This window comes from Mesoplodon densirostris, chromosome 20 (assembly GCF_025265405.1).
Source record: "Mesoplodon densirostris isolate mMesDen1 chromosome 20, mMesDen1 primary haplotype, whole genome shotgun sequence".
Classification (NCBI taxonomy): domain Eukaryota; kingdom Metazoa; phylum Chordata; class Mammalia; order Artiodactyla; family Ziphiidae; genus Mesoplodon; species Mesoplodon densirostris.
The window spans coordinates 25279405-25299610 of record NC_082680.1 but is presented as its reverse complement, the minus strand read 5'-3'; positions in this window follow the sequence as shown (position 1 = coordinate 25299610).

Sequence of the window (20206 nt, the reverse complement as noted above, 5' to 3'; positions counted from 1 at the left end):
CTATGTGCTAGCAAAATGCTACACACAATGGCTATACAAGGCATGTTATAATCAACCTGTCAAAAGTCAAAGAGAGAATCTAGAAAGCAGTAAGAGACAAGTGATTCATCACAGCTCCTATAACATTATCAATGGATATCTTAGGAGAAACTTTACAGGCAAGAAAGGAAGGGGATGATATATTCAAAGCACTGAAAGAAAAAAACTACCAAGCAAGAATTCTATATACAACAAAATTGTCCTTCAAAAATAAAGGAGAAATAAAGAACTTCCCAGGCAAAAAAAAGCTGGGGGAGTTCATCATCAGTAGACCTGCCTTGCCAGATGTTAAAGGGAGTCCTTCAGGTTGAAATGAATGGATGCTAAGAATATAAAAGCCTATAAAACAAAAGCTCTCTGGTAAACATAAATATATAGACAAATACAGTATCCTGTAATGCTATAATAGTGATACATAAATCACTGTTAATTCTGGAACAAACTTTAAAAGATAAAACCATAAAATAACTATAACTATAAATTATGTTAATAGATACAAAATATAAAAGATGTAATTTGTGGGCTTCCCTGGTGGCGCAGTGGTTGAGAGTCCGCCTGCCAATGCAGGGGACACAGGTTCGTGCCCCAGTCCAGGAAGATCCCACATGCCGCGGAGCGGCTGGGCCTGTGAGCCATGGCCACTGAGCCTGCGCGTCCGGAGCCTGTGCTCTGCAACGGGAGAGGCCACAACAGTGAGAGGCCCACGTACTGCAAAAAAAAAAAAAAAAGATGTAATTTGTGACATCAATAACATTAAGTATGGTTTTATGGTTTTAACATAAAACAAAGTTTTTGTATATGATTTAAATTATGTTGTTATTTTAAAATAGATTATTATTAATATAAGAAGTGTTATACAATGCCCATGATAACCACAAAGAAAATACCTGTAGAAGATACACCAAAGAAAATGAGAAAGGAATCAAAGCATGTAACTGGAAAAAAATCAACAAAACACAAAGGCTGCAGGAGAGGAAAGAGGGAAAAATAACTAAGACATACAGAAAACAATTAACAAATGGTAATAGAATAGTAAGTCTTCCTTATCAGGAATTACTTTAAATGTAAATGGATTAACTCCTCAGTCAAAAGATATAGAGTGGCTGCTATGGAGAACAGTATGGAGATTCCTCAAAAAACTAAAATAGAGCTACCATATGATCCAACAATCCCACTCCTGGGCATGTATCTGAAGAAAACCATAATTTGAAAAGATACATGCACCCCAATGTTCATTGCCGCACTATTTACAATAACCAGGACATGGAAGCAATCTAAATGTCCATCAACAGAGGAATGGATAGAGAAGATGTGGTACATATATACAATGGAATATTACTCTGCCATAAAAAAGGATGAAATCATGCCATTTGCAGCAACATGGATGGACCTAGAGACTGTCATACTAAGTGAGGTAAGTCAGACAGAGAAAGACAAATATCATATGATATCACTTATAAGTGGAATCTTTAAAAAAAAGGCTACAAATGAACTTATTTACAAAAGAGAAATAGAGTTACAGATGTAGAAAATAAACTTATGGTTACTGGGGTGTGAATGGGGGGAAGGGATAAATTGCAAGATAGGGATTTACACATACACACTGTATATAATAGATAACTAATAAGGATCTACTATATAGCACAGGGAACTCTACTCGATATTCTGTAATGGCCTATACAGGAAAAGAACGCAAAAGAGAGTGGATATATATATATGTATAGCAGATTCATTTTTCTCTACACCTGAAACTAACACAACATTGTAAATCAACTATTCCCCAATAAAAATTATTTTTAAAAGATATAGAATGGCTGAATAGATTTTTAAAAACTAGAGACAACTATATACTATCTACAAAAGACCCACATGAGATCTAAGGACACGCATAGGATGAAAGTGAAAGAAGGGGAAAGATATTGCATGTAAATGATAACCCAAAAGGAGCAGAGGTGGCCATGTTTATATCAGAAAAAAATAGACTTGAAGTCCAAAACTGTCATAAGAGCCAAAGAAGGACATTATAAAATGATAAAAGGGTCAATTCAACAGGAATACATAACAATTATAAATTTATTTACACCTAACAGCAGAGTATGCAAATATATGAAGCAAACATTGACAGCATTGAAGAAAGAAATAGAAACAATAATAGTGAGGGATTTCAATACCCCACTTTCAATAACAGACAGAATGACCAGACACAAGATCAATAAGGAAACAGGATTTTAATAACATTATAGACCAATTGGTTGTAACAGATATAAACAGAAAACCACATTCACCAGCAGCAGATTACATAATCTTCTCAAGTGCACATAGAACATTGTCTAGGATAGATCACATATTAGGATACAAAAAAGTCTTAACAAATTCAGGAAAATTGAAATCGTTCAAAATATCTTTTCTGACCAAAATGAAATGTAACTAGAAATCAGTAGCAAAAGCAAAACTGGGAAATTCACATATATTTGGAAATTAACACACTCTTGAACAACCAAGACTGAATCATGCAGAAATAAGAAATACAAACAGAGCTATAAATAGTAAGAAGATCAAATCAGTGTTCAAAAACTTCGCAACAAAGAAAAGCTGAGGACCAGATGGCTTCATTGGCAAATTCTACCAAAAATTTAAACAAAAATTAACACCAATCCTTCTCAAACTCTTCCAAAAAATTGAAGAGGAGAAAACACTTCCAAACTCATTTTATGAGGCCAGCACTTTTCTACTACCAAAATTAGACACTACAAGAAAAACTCTACAAGAAAAAAACCCTGTAGACCAATATACTTACTGAATATTGATACAGAAATCCACAACAAAATACTAGCAAACAGAATTCAACAGCATGCTAAAAGGATATACACCATGACCAAGTAGGATTTAATCCTGGGATGCAAGGATGGTTCAATATGGAAAAATCAAGCATTGTAGTACACCACATTAACAGAATGAAGGGGGGGAAAATCACACGATCATTTCATTCGATGCATAAAAACTATGACAAAATTCAGCACTCTTTCATGATAAAAATAGCAAACTAGGGCTTCCCTAGTGGCGCAGTGGTTGAGAGCCCGCCTGCCGATGCAGGGGACATGGGTTCGTGCCCCGGTCCAGGAAGATCCCACATGCCGCGGAGCGGCTGGGCCCGTGAGCCATGGCCGCTGAGCCTGCGCGTCTAGAGCCTGTGCTCTGCAACGGGAGAGGCCACAACAGTGAGAGGCCCGCGTACTGCAAAAAAAAAAAAAAAAAAGCAAACTAGGAATAAGGAAATGACCTTAATATAATAAAGACCACTTATGAAAAGCCATTATATGGTCTATATTCATTATAGATAGAAACCATGGGATTGGGAACAAAAGGATTGAGGTAGGAGTGACTATTCTTACAATACTTTTAGTGACCCACTTGGAAAACATATGCTTTCTGTCTCGACACCAGGTTCTGTTGGATTATATGTTCTATTCCTGGAATGGAAGGCTTACACCACGGGACAGAGTGAGGGTTTCACTAAACCTAAAGTTACTCTTACCATCTAGTCATCTGAGTCTACTCAAGCTAGTAGACCATAAGGTGAAGAAAGGAATTACTATAATAACTGAAGTATTTGACTACCATGAGGAGATACTGTTGCTGCTATATAATGAGGAAAATTTGTCTGAAACTCCAGGGATTCACTGGGGATGCCTGTTGGTAATCAATGCCCAGTGATAACCATGTAGTTTCAGTAACTGAGCCTGACAACAGTCTAAAATGGGGGGATTAGGGCTTCCCTGGTGGCGCAGTAGTTGAGAGTCCGCCTGCCGATGCAGGGGACACGGGTTCGTGCCCCGGTCCAGGAGGATCCCACATGCCGCGGAGCTGCTGGGCCCGTGAGCCATGGCCACTGGTCCTGCGCGTCCGGAGCCTGTGCTCCGCAGCAGGGGAGGCCATAGCAGTGAGAGGCCCGCGTAGAGCAAAAATAAAATAAAATAAAATGGGGGGATTAGAAATCTCAGAGATGAGATTCTGGGTCATATCGCTGGCAATCTAGAGCTGAGAGGAATCTAGAAAGCATGACATAGGAAAATGATAAAATATTAATAATGATCTGCAGACCGGCTAAGGCAGTAAGTAGGGACTGTAGCTGGTCCCACTACATTTTGTTGTGTCTTTTTTCCCAAATAAATTTTGTCTGGCCACAACTTGGAAGCATTCCTAACAGGACAAAGTGAATTCAACATGGACATGAGTGGATCCGAGAAGTACAAAGGGTGAATTGGAGCTGATACCTTTGCTGCCCGATTCATATTGTTTCAGTGCTCACTGTTCCCATACACACCTGTAGGTTTGTACATCAAGCTCTGCTTCTTATTCGCAAGTCACTCTGACTGAGAGCTATTTCTGGCCATCGGAACATGGTACTCCTAAGTAGGACAGGCTGGCAGGACCAGGGGGTTGAAGCTCGGTGAACAGCTCCAACAAGTGACAACAGGAATTCGTTGATATATACCTCAGCTTTCTTTTTTTTTTTTTTTTTTTTTTTTGCGGTACGCGGGCCTCTCAGTGCTGTGGCCTCTCCCATTGCGGAGCACAGGCTCCGGACACGCAGGCTCAGCGGCCATGGCTCACGGGCCCAGCCGCTCCGCGGCATGTGGGATCTTCCTAGACCAGGGCACGAACCCGTCTCCCCTGCATCGGCAGGCGGACTCTCAACCACTGCACCACCAGGGAAGCCCTATACCTCAGCTTTCTTGCTTTTGTGTGCGGCAGCTTTGAGGCATGGTTGCCATCCGGAGGTCATCAGTGGGCCTGAGAACAAACTGCTCTGAGTGCTTGGCTCATTCTTACTTTCTATTGCCTTCATACCTCTCACTTTGGAATGGCCTCCCAAGTAAACTAGCACTAAACCAATTCATGGTCTGCTTCTACGGGAACCCAATTTAAAATGAGATTTTTAACTCAGGTCTACCTGAAACCAAAGCATGAACTCATAAGCACTATGCTATCCTGCAAAGTCTCATAAAATATGGCCTATGGAATAATTGCCTTAGGATTATGTGATGATAACTGTTAATAAACAAAGATTCCTGGGCAGATGGGTTTTAAACACCCTGGAACTTGAGAACCACTTTCGTATTTTGGGTCTCAGTTAAGATTTCCAAGGCTAAGGTGGATTCTCTTTTCATATGTAAAAATTACACATGACTTCAAGTTGCTTAGACTGGCTCTAATGATTTTCTACATTTATTTCTTGGATGTATGTCTGTATGTTCCTTATGCTATATGCTTAAGCTTACAGATACATTTTGGTATTTCAGAGTAGGTCAAGAGTCTTAGAAAATAAGAAATTGTTTTAATAATAGAAAAACAAAATCCAAGGAGCAGAGAAAATGGCTTAACACTAAGGATTTTTGATCCTTTGTTCTCTGTCTACCAGCAATTTCCCAAGAGGCTCTGTAAAGGCCAGTTAACCTCTTAGTGTCTGTGTTTCCTTATGTGTTAAATGGGACTCATAACCCTGATGATGTAAGGGCACCAAGCAGATGAATTATTTAACGTTAGATGATCTATAATCTGCCACACAATATTATTTTGAAGATCTCCATCCATTATTCATTGCTGAATGCACTTATCTTACATTATTAGAGTATGCAGTCTCTCACAAATATCAGATTATTACACACACTTTTTAATAGGTGGCGGTAAGACACATGCCTTGGGCTATTTTTAGCTAAAAGAGTTCATCCTAGGTGACCCAGAGTGAGATGCTGTAAGGATCTATAAAAACAATGAACCTAACCTTCATGGTGGATGATAAATATTACTGTATTTATTTATAGTTTGGTAGACCCTTGGCATTCAGGGATTTAATATCACACTTTGTATTCTTCGTAACCAACTTCAGAGGTTCATATCACAGAGCAATCTGCAGTTTTTTTGGTGGCACGAATTTGAATTATACTCACTAAGCCTGAAATACGGGGCCGGTCACAGTAGCAGAAAGGAAAGTGAGCTGGATTTCCTATCTGGTTCACCTTGCCCTGCTTTTCTCCTCTCTCAGATGTAGTAGCTGTTCTTAAGTGATAAAACCTTAGTATATTTGTGTAAAATTGCTCTTCTGGGAGAAATAAAACATTGCTAGTGATGGTGATGAAACTGAAAAAGTCTAAGAAGTGCCTATTCTTAGCCAGAAAAGAGAGGTTTTTAATAAAGAGTGAAACGTTGAACTTGGCAGATTTAAATCCATGATACAATCAAGTCCACCAAACGAGTATATGAAAACCAGAAAAATCACTTCATGAAATTATTTTAGCCACAGTCCTTATGAAATCAAGATTTTATTAATTTATTTTTGCATTTTTACTTTTAAAAATATGACTAATCTGAGGATCAGAAAAGGAGCTGTTTTTAATGTTCAATTTTACTTTGTAGCATTTTGTAGGAGAGGGTCTATGTTATGGTAGTGTTCTATCACATTCCTTTTCTTTTGCATTTTGTAGGAGGAAATCGCATAATATCCAAATGAAATCTCACCTCCTCCTTTTTGACCTCTGAATCATTAAGCTCCTTATTTTGTTGTATTGTATCGGCACTTCAGAAATAATGTTAAAAATAGAGATGCCTGACATGCTTCTATTGTTCTTAACTTTAACCGGAATATTTCTAGGGTCCCTCAAAGTGTACTTTATAGAACAGGAGCTCTCCTTGAAGAAAAGATTCTATGATAAGTTAAACTTTAGAGTCTGGATGCCCTGTTCCCATCTTAGAGAGTCAAACAGCATGTTCACCTGTTTATTAAATGTGCTGAGCACATCTATGGTTTAATTATCCCTAAGTGAGCTGGGAGCTAGTCATCATTCACTGTGAGAGCAAGGGGTGTGAAGGAAAACCCCTGCCACGATGTCGCCAGTGGTCACTATGGAATGGACGCCAAGCCCTCTAACTACTGACATGAAGCCATAAGGAAAAGCTTTCCAAAGTGAGCAATTTCCATGTAAAGAATGAATAATTATACTCTGCTAGAGATTGTTGAGCACCAAGTTTTGTTGACTACTGAGACAAAAGATACCTACATTTCCTTTTGTAGACTTCTGGATTAATATAAAAAATACAGAGCACAATGGATAAAACAGATCTATTGACAACTCGTTTTCCTATTTGAACCACGATGTTTTCAATTCTCTGTGACATTGTGCCGTGGAGCGGCTGGGCCCGTGAGCCATGGCTGCTGAGCCTGCGCGTCCGGAGCCTGTGCTCCACAACGGGAGAGGCCACAACAGTGAGAGGCCTGCATACCACAAAAAAAAAAAAAAAAGATTTAGGGCTTTTCTGGTGGACCAGTGGTTAAGAATCCACCTGCCAATGCAGGGGACACACTTCCCAGGCTTGGTCTGGAAGGATCCCACATGCTGCGGAGCAGCTAAGCCCATGTGCCACAACTACTGAGCCTGCATGCCACCACTACTGAGTCTGTGTGCCACAACTACTGAAACCCGTGTGCCTAGAGCCTCTGCTCTGCAACAAGAGAAGCCACCCCAATGAGAAGCCCACGTACTGCAAGGAAGAGTAGCCCCCACTCGCCGCAACTAGAGAAAGCTCGCGTGCAGCAACGAAGACCCAAGGCCGCCAAAAATAAATAAATTTTAAAAAATTATTTTAAAAATGATTTATATCAACTATGCCCACCTTTTGGTCTGAGGATTAGGTAAAATATTTTATAGTTCTCTGAAATACAATTCTACATAAACTAGTAGCATTATTTTATAAATTTAATATGGTCAATTCTGACTCATTCTGTAGCAAATTTCCATTTTTAAATTATGCCCTTTATTTTGTGTTGAGGCAGATGACCAATATACGAGTTTTTGATTGATGGCAAGTTCTGGCTGACCACAGGACTATCCAAGATAAAAAAGGCCTTGTAAGATTAGTTAATATATTCATTATTACTGATAAGAGTTGTAACCACCAATATGGTCTTCTAGACCAATTTTTAAAGAAAACTCCAGCAAATAATTATAACTTTGGAACTATGACTACCCTCCTTAAAAGAATCAGCACTTAGTGTGAAAAGAGGAACAGATGTTTAAAACGTGTTACCTTGACAAAAAGCTTGTTCAAAAGAGAGAAAGATGTTGGCCTGTAGCCCAACTACTTATCTTCTGTTCATGAACCTCTCTCTCCATCTACCCTTCTATCTAATACCCCACCGAAGACATGGGCAATTTGTGGTTGATATTATGGTAATGACAGTTGGAAAAGTTATTTGATTTCTTTCCTATCTATTTTTAACATTTCCCTATTGTTTTGCATTTCGTCTATTGTTTTGTGACCAGGGGCAATGTCCTGCTGATAAAAAGAGTTTAAATTTCCTGGAAGCCATCATTTTAGCTATTCCACAAATGTCCCTAACTTCCTCTTGCTGATACAATCACTTCTGTGGGTGGCAAATAGTGTTTTGGTTATAAAGAGCATGAACGGAGAACCAAGAGAATAAAAAAACAACGATGTATTTAATGGAAGCCTGAGGTGTTAAGCCCACCTTATCATTCTGCCACTCATTAAAACATCCATAGAAGTGTATTTCTCTAGAGGGAAATAACCAAATGAAATGTCTGTTCTCCACACCATCTGTAGGCATCAATTTGCCCAGAGAGAGTGTAGAAGGGGAACTGCTGGTTGTCCTGGAGAATTTTGTAAATTAATCTGCATATCAGATACCCCCAAATGGGGACATTGCCTTAAAAATAAACCATGAATTTTATAAGTTTATTTTGGAGAGTGTATATGACAAGGAGGACCATCTGATGAATGTAAAATATTTAGATAAGCAGAGGCAACAGAAGCACAATCATGGCTGTGTGACAGAGATGCAAATCTAATTTTCTCATATCCTCCCTCTTCCCCACTGGCTAACCCCATTTCTTAAGACAAAATGACTGAGATGGTTCAGCAAAGACCAAGAACGTCAGGTGAACAACTGTAATTCATTGACAACTGTAATTCATTGTGAGCCACACAGAGTTACATGTCCCTTGGAAACCTAATATTTGTATAGTATTTAATTTACAGATCACCTTGAACACTGGATCCTTGCATTCTTCCTATGCTGGAAGTATTATTTTGATTATTTTTCAAGTGCAGTAAACACACTAAGACTCAGCGATCCTAAGGGACTGGTCCTTTGCTTTATCACTGCTAAGCACAGAGGGGACCCACACCCAGGTGGCCTAGCTCCAAATCCCAAGCTTTCCCTGCCTTCAGCAGTTACCAATGTTTGGGGAGGTATCACCCAACCATATGAAATAACAGAGAATTAAGCAGAGCACATGAAGGGAACACTGGGTGAGTATCCTTACTCCACTGTCAAGTGAAGCTGGTGGGTCCTCTGGTATGTCTGACTCTTAGTAACTGACTCTGAAGCAGCTCTGAGATTAGCCTGAAGGGTTCTTATGAACCTTATATAATGATACACCCATATGAAAAATACTGTTACATATGTCTGTCAAACACGTATGGATTCAATCTGCAAGCATTGCTTGGATTTCCATTCCACCCGTTGCCAACATAGCTACCCCAGTGCGAATAATGATTCTTCAGGCTCCTTTGGTCCTGGCTGTCCTCCACCTCAAAAGATGAACAAAACCTGCAACTTTCTCTTTCTTATGCAGTCATCTCATGTATTTTTAAAATCATTATTAAAATGCTTGAAAGTTAGAGCATTCAAAGGAACCCACCCCCCTGTGTTTGGAGAACTGTATTGAGTGCTCTCTGAACTTGGGGTTTAGACGTTTGGACACACTGACCATTTCTTATAACCATCATTGTTCTTTCCTGAGTTTTCCTGGAAGATGTAGGAATAGGTCCTTTACCATTTAGATTATTGAAATGAATGAGCCGGTTTTCTGTGTAACTCCTTCAGCCTGTTCTAAATTACCTATTAGAGGAAGACATGAGAGTCTTCTCTCCCTTATAATAAATGCCAGCTGTTGAATCATTGTTTCTAAACCATGATTAGAGCTGTTCTGAGAGCTTCATACCAGGGTCCCTTGGTTTTCTACATTAGCATATAGTTACATGGTTTATTTGCCCCAGGCCAAAAGCCCTGTGACAACTTAGCTGTCAAAATATGTTTTGCCCTAAGTGGGAGGTCAATAGCATCTCCATATCCCTGACCGGGAAGAAGAAGTAAGCTGGCAAGTGTGACTCCCACTAATCATCTACCTTTCAGGGCTTGATTGGGTAATTTTCTCTGAGGATGAAGAAGCTGACAAGAAATGCTTTCAAGATGGAAAAGGAGCTTGTAAACCTGCCCGACTTATCTTCTGCCTGAAAGCAATAAACATCTGTTTTCTTGGTAAAGTAACCAGGTTCATATTTGAGGGGAACAAGGCTATTTAGTTGGCTTCCAATTATTGATTCTTCTTGAGAACATTACCCCAAGGGTTCTGTGCAGTGAAACATTGAACATTACCCCAAACCCTCTAGATTCCCTTACACAGTCTGTCATTAGTCCAAATTCCATGCTCTGAGACATTTTTTTCATACTAGAAAATGTTGGCAAATCTGTGGAGCACAGAAAGTAGGTAATGGCTGTTCACTTTGATTGAGATATTGGAGGACCTCAGGATATTGGGAAGATAATCTTTCTCACGTATCAATGAGTTCCACTTCTAAATAGCCAGAAGTAATTTCTTTGGACTTAGATAAGCAAATAGGTCTAGAAAGAGATGGGGCTTTTGTCTTGTGTGTGTGTGTGTGTGTGTGTGACGTCTGAGTCTTATTATTCATACTTAGAACGCTCAGACTCTTGGTTCTTGATTAACAAAAGTTTAGTCTATTATATACCATTTAAAAACTATTAAAAAAAACCCGATTCTTTCATTCACTCACTTATTCAGCAAAGCATTTTGGGTATCGCTATATGCCAGACACTCTTTTAGGCACAAAAAGACTAGGAAACAAAAGATAATAACCCTTCTCCTCCTGGGAACTTACATTCCAGGCAATAAATAATAAGCATAGTAAATAAGGAGATTCCATATTGTGGGGTGGGGGGAAAATGAACAAAGTGATGGAACCCAGAGAGAGGTAGTGAGTAGACACCAGTTGTAATTTTAAAAAGAGTGAGCAGGATTGAGGCTTATTGAGAAGGTAACATTTGAGCAAAGGTTTGATGGAGATGAGAGAGCTCTTCATACAGATACTCAAGGAAGAACATCCTAGAAAGAAGGAAAAGCCCATGCAAGGGCTAGAAAGCAAGAATACACTTGGGAAATTCAAGCAGCATCGAGGAAGCCAATATGCCCAGAGAGGAGTGATCAAGCAGGGAATTCCAGCAGGATAATGTCAGAGAAGTAAGGTTGGAAGGACCGGAAGGAGGATGGATTATGCAGAACTCTTTTGACTCTACTGAGATCTTTGGCTCGTACTCGGAGTGAAATGAAGCCTTTTCCAGCAACGAAGCCTGTGATCTGACTCGCATTTTAAAAGGATCACTCTATCTGCTGTGTTAAAAGAGACTGTGGTTGTTGGGTAGCAAGTGTAGAATCAAGGAGTTGTTTCAGGAGTCTTCTGCAATAGTCCAAGCAAGAAGTTCAGACAAGGATGGTAGCAGTAGAGGCGGTGAGAAGTGAGGGACTGAATATATTTTGAAGAGTCCATAGGATTTCACGTTATGTCAAGAGTAAAGGATGACCTTGAGATTTTTGGTCTCAGCAGCTGGAAGGATGGAACTGCATTAACTGAGATGGGAAAAAACTGTGGATGAAATAAGATTGGGGAAGAATATGATAACTTCAGTCTTGAACATGTTATGTTTGAAATTATTAGGTATCCTAATGGAGATGTTACCTAGGCATCTCGATGTGTGGATTTCAGATGAAAGATCAAGTGGAAGTATAAATTTTGAATATCTGTGGTATTTAAAGTCATACTTCTGGGAGACATAACCAAAGGAGTAAATGTAGATAGAGAGCTAAAGATTGAGCCCTGGAGCATGCCGAAGTTAAGAGACCAGATACAGTAAGAAGAAGCAGCAAAGAAGAAAAAACAGTGTGTGGTGTTCTAGCGTGCAACAAGGAGGAAGGAGTTAATAAATGTACAGAAAGCCAATGAAAAGTAAGGTAGGGACTGGAATTGACCACTGGATTTCACAACGTAATTCTCATTGCTGACCTCGATAAAAACTACGAATGAGAAGAAAACGGTGACCACAGATGTGGAAAACTTGTGTAATTTCTTTGCAAATAAGTATAAAAATTGGAGTGGAAGCTGGTGGGGTAAGTGGAATCAAAATAAGCGTTTTTTTTTTTTTTTTGCTTTTTAAGATAAGGAAAATAATGATGTTTGTGTGACATGCTAGGACCTGTCAGGACAGGACAGAGGGGAAAAAATAATGATGCAGAAAAGAGTATTCCTGAAGCAACACCCTTGGGTGAACAAGAGCAGGTGGGATGTGGTGGTTGGGTGGACTGGTTTTGAATGGGAGCATCGACACTCCATCTATGGTTATAGGTGGGAAGACTGAGTACGTGGAGGCAGATGTGGGGAAGTGGGTAGATGTGACAGTGTGAGTCTTTTGAATGCTTCTGTTTTCTCAATGAAGTAAGAAGCAAGGTCATCGAGTGCAAATGACGAGGACAGAGGAGGAATTTTTCCAAGTGTGAAGAAAGGAGAGGGTAGGAAATAGTTGTTTATGTCCTTGAAACTCAAAGAGAGATCCTCAGACCAGCAGCATTGGCTGGGAGGTTGTCAGAAATGCAGAATCTCAGGCCTCAGAACTACATTTTCACCCCAAACTGCATTTTAATGGAATCCCCAAGGGCTTCACATGCACATTAAAGTTTGAGAAACTCTGATCTGGGCAACACATCCTAGTGGAAAGAGCATAAGGAACATGAGCTTTTGAGCCAAATAAATTGAATTCCAGCTCCACCATTTAGAAATCACATGCTTTTCAGGACATTACTTAACCTCCATGCAAAAGTTTTCTCATCTGAAAATTGGGGAGAACTATTATATTAATCCAGATTAAACTAATATTAACATAGTAGAAATAAACGTCCTGGTGGTATAGTAGTTGTATTAACAATAGGTAACATTCACCGAGTACTGCATTAGTCAGCATCTTGGCAGGAGACAGAATCCACTCAGATGTTTTCAATAAGTGGCTCTCAACTCTGGCTTCATTACCTTCCAAGCTCGTAAACAAGACGAGTGCCTAGACCCCACCTCAGGCCTGTTACATCAATCTCTGGGGATGGAGGCCCAGGCACTTGTGGTTTTCAAAAGCTCCCCTGGTGATGATGATGTGCAGGAAGAGTTGAGAGTCACTTATTTAAGTGAATAGATTTTTGAAGGAAGGGACTACTTACAGAGATTCGGGAAGAGTTAAGGAAACAAAAATGGGAGGTTGAAGCACTCAGGGACCAGCAGCAGAGGGAAGGCATTAACCTTCCTGGGCTGTGGGAACAAAGGGAACAAGCAGTGACACTGCAGCGGCAGAGCAAGGGCCACCCGGTGGAGTTTAGTAGTGCAGGGACTGGATTGCTGCCAGAGAAGAAAGTGGAGGGGCCAGGAAGGAAATTCCCTATCCCCTCTTCCTCCTGCCTTCTGGTTCCGCTTCCTCCCATTGGCTGACCCCAAACTTAAGCTGGCTGGCAAGGGAACCTGGGTAATGTAGTCCTCCGCAGAGGTCCCCTTTCCTGGGGAGTGGGCAGGAGAGAAAAGATGGGAGAATGAATAGTGGGAGGAGAGAGGGTTGCCGGGGGTCAAATGAAGAATGATCTGCACAAGCACTTACTGTGGGCCAGGCTCCCTTCCAAGTGCTTTACATGTATTAACATTTCAGTAAATGGCTTCATTCTTTTTCATTAAAATCCAGTACTTTTTTATTGAACAAGGATATGTTCCAGGTCAATTAATTACTGGAGACAGTTAAATATTTCAAAGGTTTCAGATGCACCATCACCAGAAGAGTGCTTCTAGTGCCCAAAGCCCAGCATACACATTCTCCAGACCAGCTGGGTACACCTAGTGGATTCTGGATAATCAGCTGGTTGTATAGGGGTAACCGTGTGGGTGATGAAACAACTTGTGTTCATCCTAATGACCCAGCTTCCTAATTTGTCTTAGGAAACAGATACAGTGACCCCCAGTTGTAGATCCTGCCAGAATTCCAAGATCCATTACATAAGCTAAATGAAGAAGTCTACAAGATCAACTCTAAAATTTTTGGTTTTCTGTTGAAAGATATATTTTGATAGAGTGAACAACAGTCTGGGAAAGCAGACAGGAGAGGATAACTGGCTGGAAGATGCAGAGTCCCAGTCAGTAAAGACAGCACGAAAGATAATCTAGGTCACATTTTAGACACTGGATTAAGAGATACAAACTACTATTTATAAAATAAATAACAAGGATATATTGTACAGCACAGGGGAATATAGCCATTAGGTTATAATAACCTTAAATGAAGTAAGGTCAATATTTTAAATATTGAAAAATATTGAATCACTATGTTGTATACTTGAGACTGCTATAATATTGTAAATCAACTTTACATCAATAAATTTAAAAAAATAATTGGTAAAAAGTTAACCAATAACATTTTAAAAGCTTTTCAACTCAGAAGGGGGAGTTTTACTTATTTTGACCCAGAAAGAGGAGTTGAAATCAAAGCTTTCTTGGATTCTGGGTTGACTCTGTCGGAACATAACGAATGGGAAAATAAGCAACATTAGAGCAGGTAATGTATCAGGCAAGACTCGTCTCTGGCACCAACTGCTTTCCTCTGCAGTGATCCCATTCCACTTATGGATCAAAAAGATGTAACCAGGGAAAGTGAGAACTGGGACTGGGCCCTCGGGATGGGGGGCAGATCTGAGCCGCTGATCAGAGGAGCACGAGTACGGTTAATAAAGGCACTTTTCCAGGTCCTGCTCTCTAGCACTTCACTTCCTCTGACTCCATTCCCCAGTGCTCTACCAGGGCTTCTATCTACCTGTTGCCTTTAAAATTTGCTATAAAGCATCGCTTTTGCAGAATGTGCTCTCAGGGAGAGCATACTACTTTTTTTTTCAATTGAAGTATGCTGATTTACAATGTTGTGTTAATTTCTGCTGTACAACAAAATGATTCAGTTATATATATGTATACATTTTTTATATTCTTTTCCATTATGGTTCATCTCAGGATATTGAACATAGTTCATCGCGCTATACAGTAGGACCTTGTTGTTAATCCATTCTAAGTGTAATAGTTAGCATCCGCTAGCCCCAGACTCTCAATCCATCCCTCCCCCACCCCTCTCCCCCCTTGGCAACTACAAGCCTGTTCTCTATGTCTGTGAGTCTGTTTCTGTTTCATAGATAAGTTCATTTGTGTCATATTTCAGATTCCACATACAAGTGATATCATATGATATTTGTCTTTCTCTGTTTGACTTACTTCACTTAGTATGAGAATCTCTAGTTCCATCCATGTTGCTCCAAATGGCATTATTTTGTTCTTTTTATGGCTGAGTACTATTCCATTGTATATATGTACTACATCTTTATCCATTCATCTGTCGATGGGCAATTTAGATTGTTTTGAGATCACACTTCTTTAAAACAACATCCTTGCATGTCTGTCTGTCCAGTGCAGGTTTCCCAGATGCTTCATTCAAAGTTCATTCCAAGTCTTAACTTTCAGAGCACATTGAGAAAATCCTCTTAAAGGTGGTCGTTGGCACATCATTTTATTAGAAGTTTCCAGAGAAAAGAAAAGTCTTCTAGACTCAGACATTCTTTCCTACTATTGTTATCCAAGCACTGTGACGAGTCTATGGGAGAGAGAAATTGCTCTCAAGGTCCACCAACACTTAAAACTGCTTAGATTGCTTTCACATCCAGATGCTGTGCTTAAAGAGTTAATGATGACTGTGTCTCAGCGCTGGTGATATTTATTTAACGCGCACTATAATTCCAGCTGACACTTCCTAATGAGTTGATGACTGCTATGGAGTTAAAGCTCCCCCACTCAAGAAGCGTAAACTAGAGTGTCAAAAATGAAACATAGTCAGTCCTGATGCTTAAATGGCCTGTATCGATTCTCCAGGAGTCTAACTGCTGTAGTCTGGTGCCAGTCTTCTAATTTGTGCCCTGAAGTGTACAGCCTCACTTGATTTAGATGTCAGAATAAGGCAGCCCATCAGTTTGAGAAATCAACTGAAACATTCTGGAGAACTGGTCTGGATTTCTTCACCTTGAATTGTAAAAATCATTGTTCTCACATAAACAAGGGGCTAAATATTATTATTCCCATAGACTTTTTCTGTGTGTTTTATCAAAGGAAATGTCCTCAGAGTCCAAGCTTGCTGGGTTTTGTGCTTTATCTGTACAGCAAATTCCATCTAGAGAAATTTAATGCCAAAGCTGTAAGATCTGCATTCCTAGAGAATGACTATTTAAGGCATTGTCTTTGAACATGAAGTCAACACACACTCAGAATGCGTTTGTATGGAGCTCTTTCAGTGGCCAAAATAGTCTCACTATCCCTGGAGTCAAAAGGACTTAGACGCCTTGAAGATGCGGACCATGGCGTCGCCAAAACACCACTGTGTGTTGCTATATGCTCTGCCCCAGAGAAATCATCTACCATTTCCAATGGAGTCAAAGACAGCAGTTGAAGAGCTAGGAGTGTGGAGGTCAGCCAGGTTTCTACTTAACACGGGCAAAACCCAAGAAAAGCTACTTATCTCCTTCAAACGTCAAGTGAAAAATTCAAATACTTAGAATTATAATCCAGACTTTAGACCCTTTTAAAGCTAGAAGAGTCTTCAACCACTCTACGACAAAAGAGACAAAAATTCAAAAAACATAAAGTGAGCTCAGCAAGTTAAAGAGCTTGCCAAGAGGTAGGGAAAGGACTAGAATTCAAGCCCTATTCCCCCAGGTTTCTCCAGTAGTTTGACTTCTTGCTAGAATGGTGTGGATTTACCTTAATCTTATAATTTTCCAGGGAAAAAGCATCTTCACTTCCTTTCTGTTGAAGCTTGATATGGTTATAATGTTCTGAAAAAGCCATTAGCAAATATTTCTTCAGATTTTCTGTCCTTAGAAAGCACTCTTTCCCAAGTTTCTCAGTATATGGGTGTCTTTCAGTTTTCTTAAGGCACGGGGTATTTTGATAACTGTTCTTTATTCTAAAATATTTGTATATAAATGCATAGTGTTAGTTTAATCCACACTCTTGGGGGTCAGCAAACATGTAACCAGAAACCCAGAGGCTGCTACAGCTGCTCTGTTAGTCAACCGTTGAGGTTTTTCAAAATAGAACAATGAGTATTAGAAATGGGGTTTCTTTGTTTAAAGGAAAGGCTAGTCCCCTAGACTTCCATTTAAAGAAAATTCAATATGCAAATGTTCAATGGGTTAGTTTGGGAGTTGTTAAATCATTGTTAAAAAGGGTTTCTTTACTTTTCAAGAAAGTCTCTAATAAAGATTATTTTATGTATCCAGCAACTTCGGTTTAATTTTTTTAAATTCCACTTTAAAAATTCAATTTCTATAAAATGTTTAAGAACGTCTATTATTTATGCTGTGATCTAACCAGAATGACATTTCTTTGAACTCAGTGGCTCAATCAAGCAATAGTACAACCAGAATAAAGCCGAAGTAAAGTATTTCCTCACTTCTGAATTCTGTGCTCTTAGGTTAAGTGTGATTTTCCCACTATCAGGGAAGAACATTGATAAACATTAAGAAATTAATGGATTAGCAGGCAATGCAACAGAGGCCAATGGAATGATGACCAAATGAAGCAAAAAGAGACAAATCTCTTTTTAAGTGTCATTGATAAGTCTACTCTGGAATCCTAGAACAAGTCTGGGTATACTGATGCCGGAACAATATAGATTAACTCAAGGGAGTTAAAAAAGCAGGAACATATATGATTAGAAAGTGGGAGAGTGACTTATGGGCAAAGACCCACAGAACTAAATACTGTCCATATAGGTTACTCAAGCAGGAGGCCAGGTGTGGAAGTGACAGCTCAGTAATTGAAGAATGCAGGAGGGAGAAGAATCTTTGAAGGGGGTAGAAAAAAAGGTTAAGTAGGGGCAATGGAATGGACTAAAATGCCCTTGTTTATGTATTTAAAAGACCCTCAGAGACAACCTTCTGAATTCCAAGTTAGCTGAGTCATCACAGTGCTCCCTCAAACTTAAAAAGATCAAAACACCTAACCATAAACCCTTGAAATGATTGTGTTTGCTGCTCAGAGAGGAAAAAATGTAGAGAAGAAAAATTCTGGTTAGACGTCGGGAAAACCTTTCCACTTCCACATGGCAAGAAATATTAGATCATGAAGGTGGTCCCTGAGGAAATTGACAGGCAGCACTGTGAAGCTCTTAAAAATTGGGCTCCCCAAAGCAATAGAAAATCCATCAGGGAGAGAATGACTGTATTAGCACAGAGATGAAACAGACACAATAATATCTATCACCTCTCCCCTCCTCAAAACCCCTGGTCTTCTCTGTTACTGTTAGTGCCACCAGCATTTCACCAGACACCAGGTGCTTTCATGTCCTTCCCTCAGGTCAGCCAGCTGCCAGCTCCAGTTTGCACACTGCATTTTTTGTTCAGTTTCCTCCTTTCCATCATTACCTTTTTTCAGGTCGCCCATTCCCTCTCACAGAGACAGCTGAGCTCCTAGGAATCCTGAATTCTGCCTTTGTCCCCAGTATCACAACTTCCTACCCATTTTTCATATCCCTATCAGTTTTAGTCTCCTAAAGTACAACTTTGATTATGTCACCTTCTTGTTCAAAAACCACTTTTCTTAAAAGAAGCATTCTGGCTAATGAATCAGGAAGGTATAATAGAGTATTACCACTTTGCCATCGTTAATGAAGTAATGTCTCTAAGGCATTGATCATCAACCTAAAATCATTAGATGGAGAGCTGAAAGGGAGCTTAATAATGAAAGTTTCAGGCTGACAACATTGGAACCCACTGGCCAATTTTAACATCAGTAAGAAGAGAGACAAACAGTACATACTGACAGAAGGATACAATTTCATTTATGAAGAATTCTTGCCAATAAATCAAAACTGAATCTAATCAAATATCTAGATATAACTACTAGTTTACAGAAAATATAGGGACAGAGAACTATGTTAAACTAAACCCTGGTGGTGCAATCAGTAAAATCCAGAATATGGAGAAATTTAAGCAGACGAGGACCCAGTTTCTTCAACAAATAACAGGTGAGTGAAAAGAATAAGAAATAGAAGATGAATTCATAGATTGAATGAGACTTCCGAGATGTATCAACCAAATGCAATGTGTGGATCCAGCATAAATTCTGATGCAAAAAAAACTATCGATAGAATATAGTTACGGGCCAGTTAGTGATATTTAAAGCCTGCCTGGATACTTGATGACATGAAGGGATTCTGGTAAATTACAGGGGCAGAGGCGGGATTCAGTGACATTATTATAGCTTTCTGGGAGAGAATTCTTACTTTTCACAGATACACACTGAGGTATGACATATTAAGAAAAATGAAATATTATATACAAATTTGCTTCAAAATAATCAAGGGAAAAAGGAAGTGGATGTGGATTTAGATGAAAGAAAATTGGCATGAGCAACAATTCTTAAAGCTCAGTGATAGGTGCATGGATTTCATGACACTATCTTTTCTAAATTATATGTGTTCAAAAAGTTCCACAATAAAAAGCTTTTTTAAAAAGTCTATTGACAAAGAAATTTAGCACATGGATTTTATTATAACCACTGCACAGAGCCCAATAAAATGCATTGCTTAAGAAGTGGGCTGTTTAAGTGCAGGAACTGGATTTTTTTTTTTAATTCTCCTTCCAGGTGGCAATAGATTTTTAAAGTTGTTGACTTTCTATTAATTTGGGTTTTTTTTTCTCTATCACACAACTCATAAGTTATTCACTATTTGGTGGCAGCAATGACTGAGAATTTGGTTTTATGGTCTGGCCATTTGGTGATGTCTGTTGGAAGGATGACATAGATTTTGTCGCTGTTAGATGAGAAACAGCAGAGAGCTCGATCTGTTAGTTGTTTTTTTTGTTTGTTTATCTATCTGTGAGCTCAAATCAATGAAGAATTTTAGGTCCACTGAGGAAGAGAACAACTCTGAGATCTGGACAGTGATTTTTGT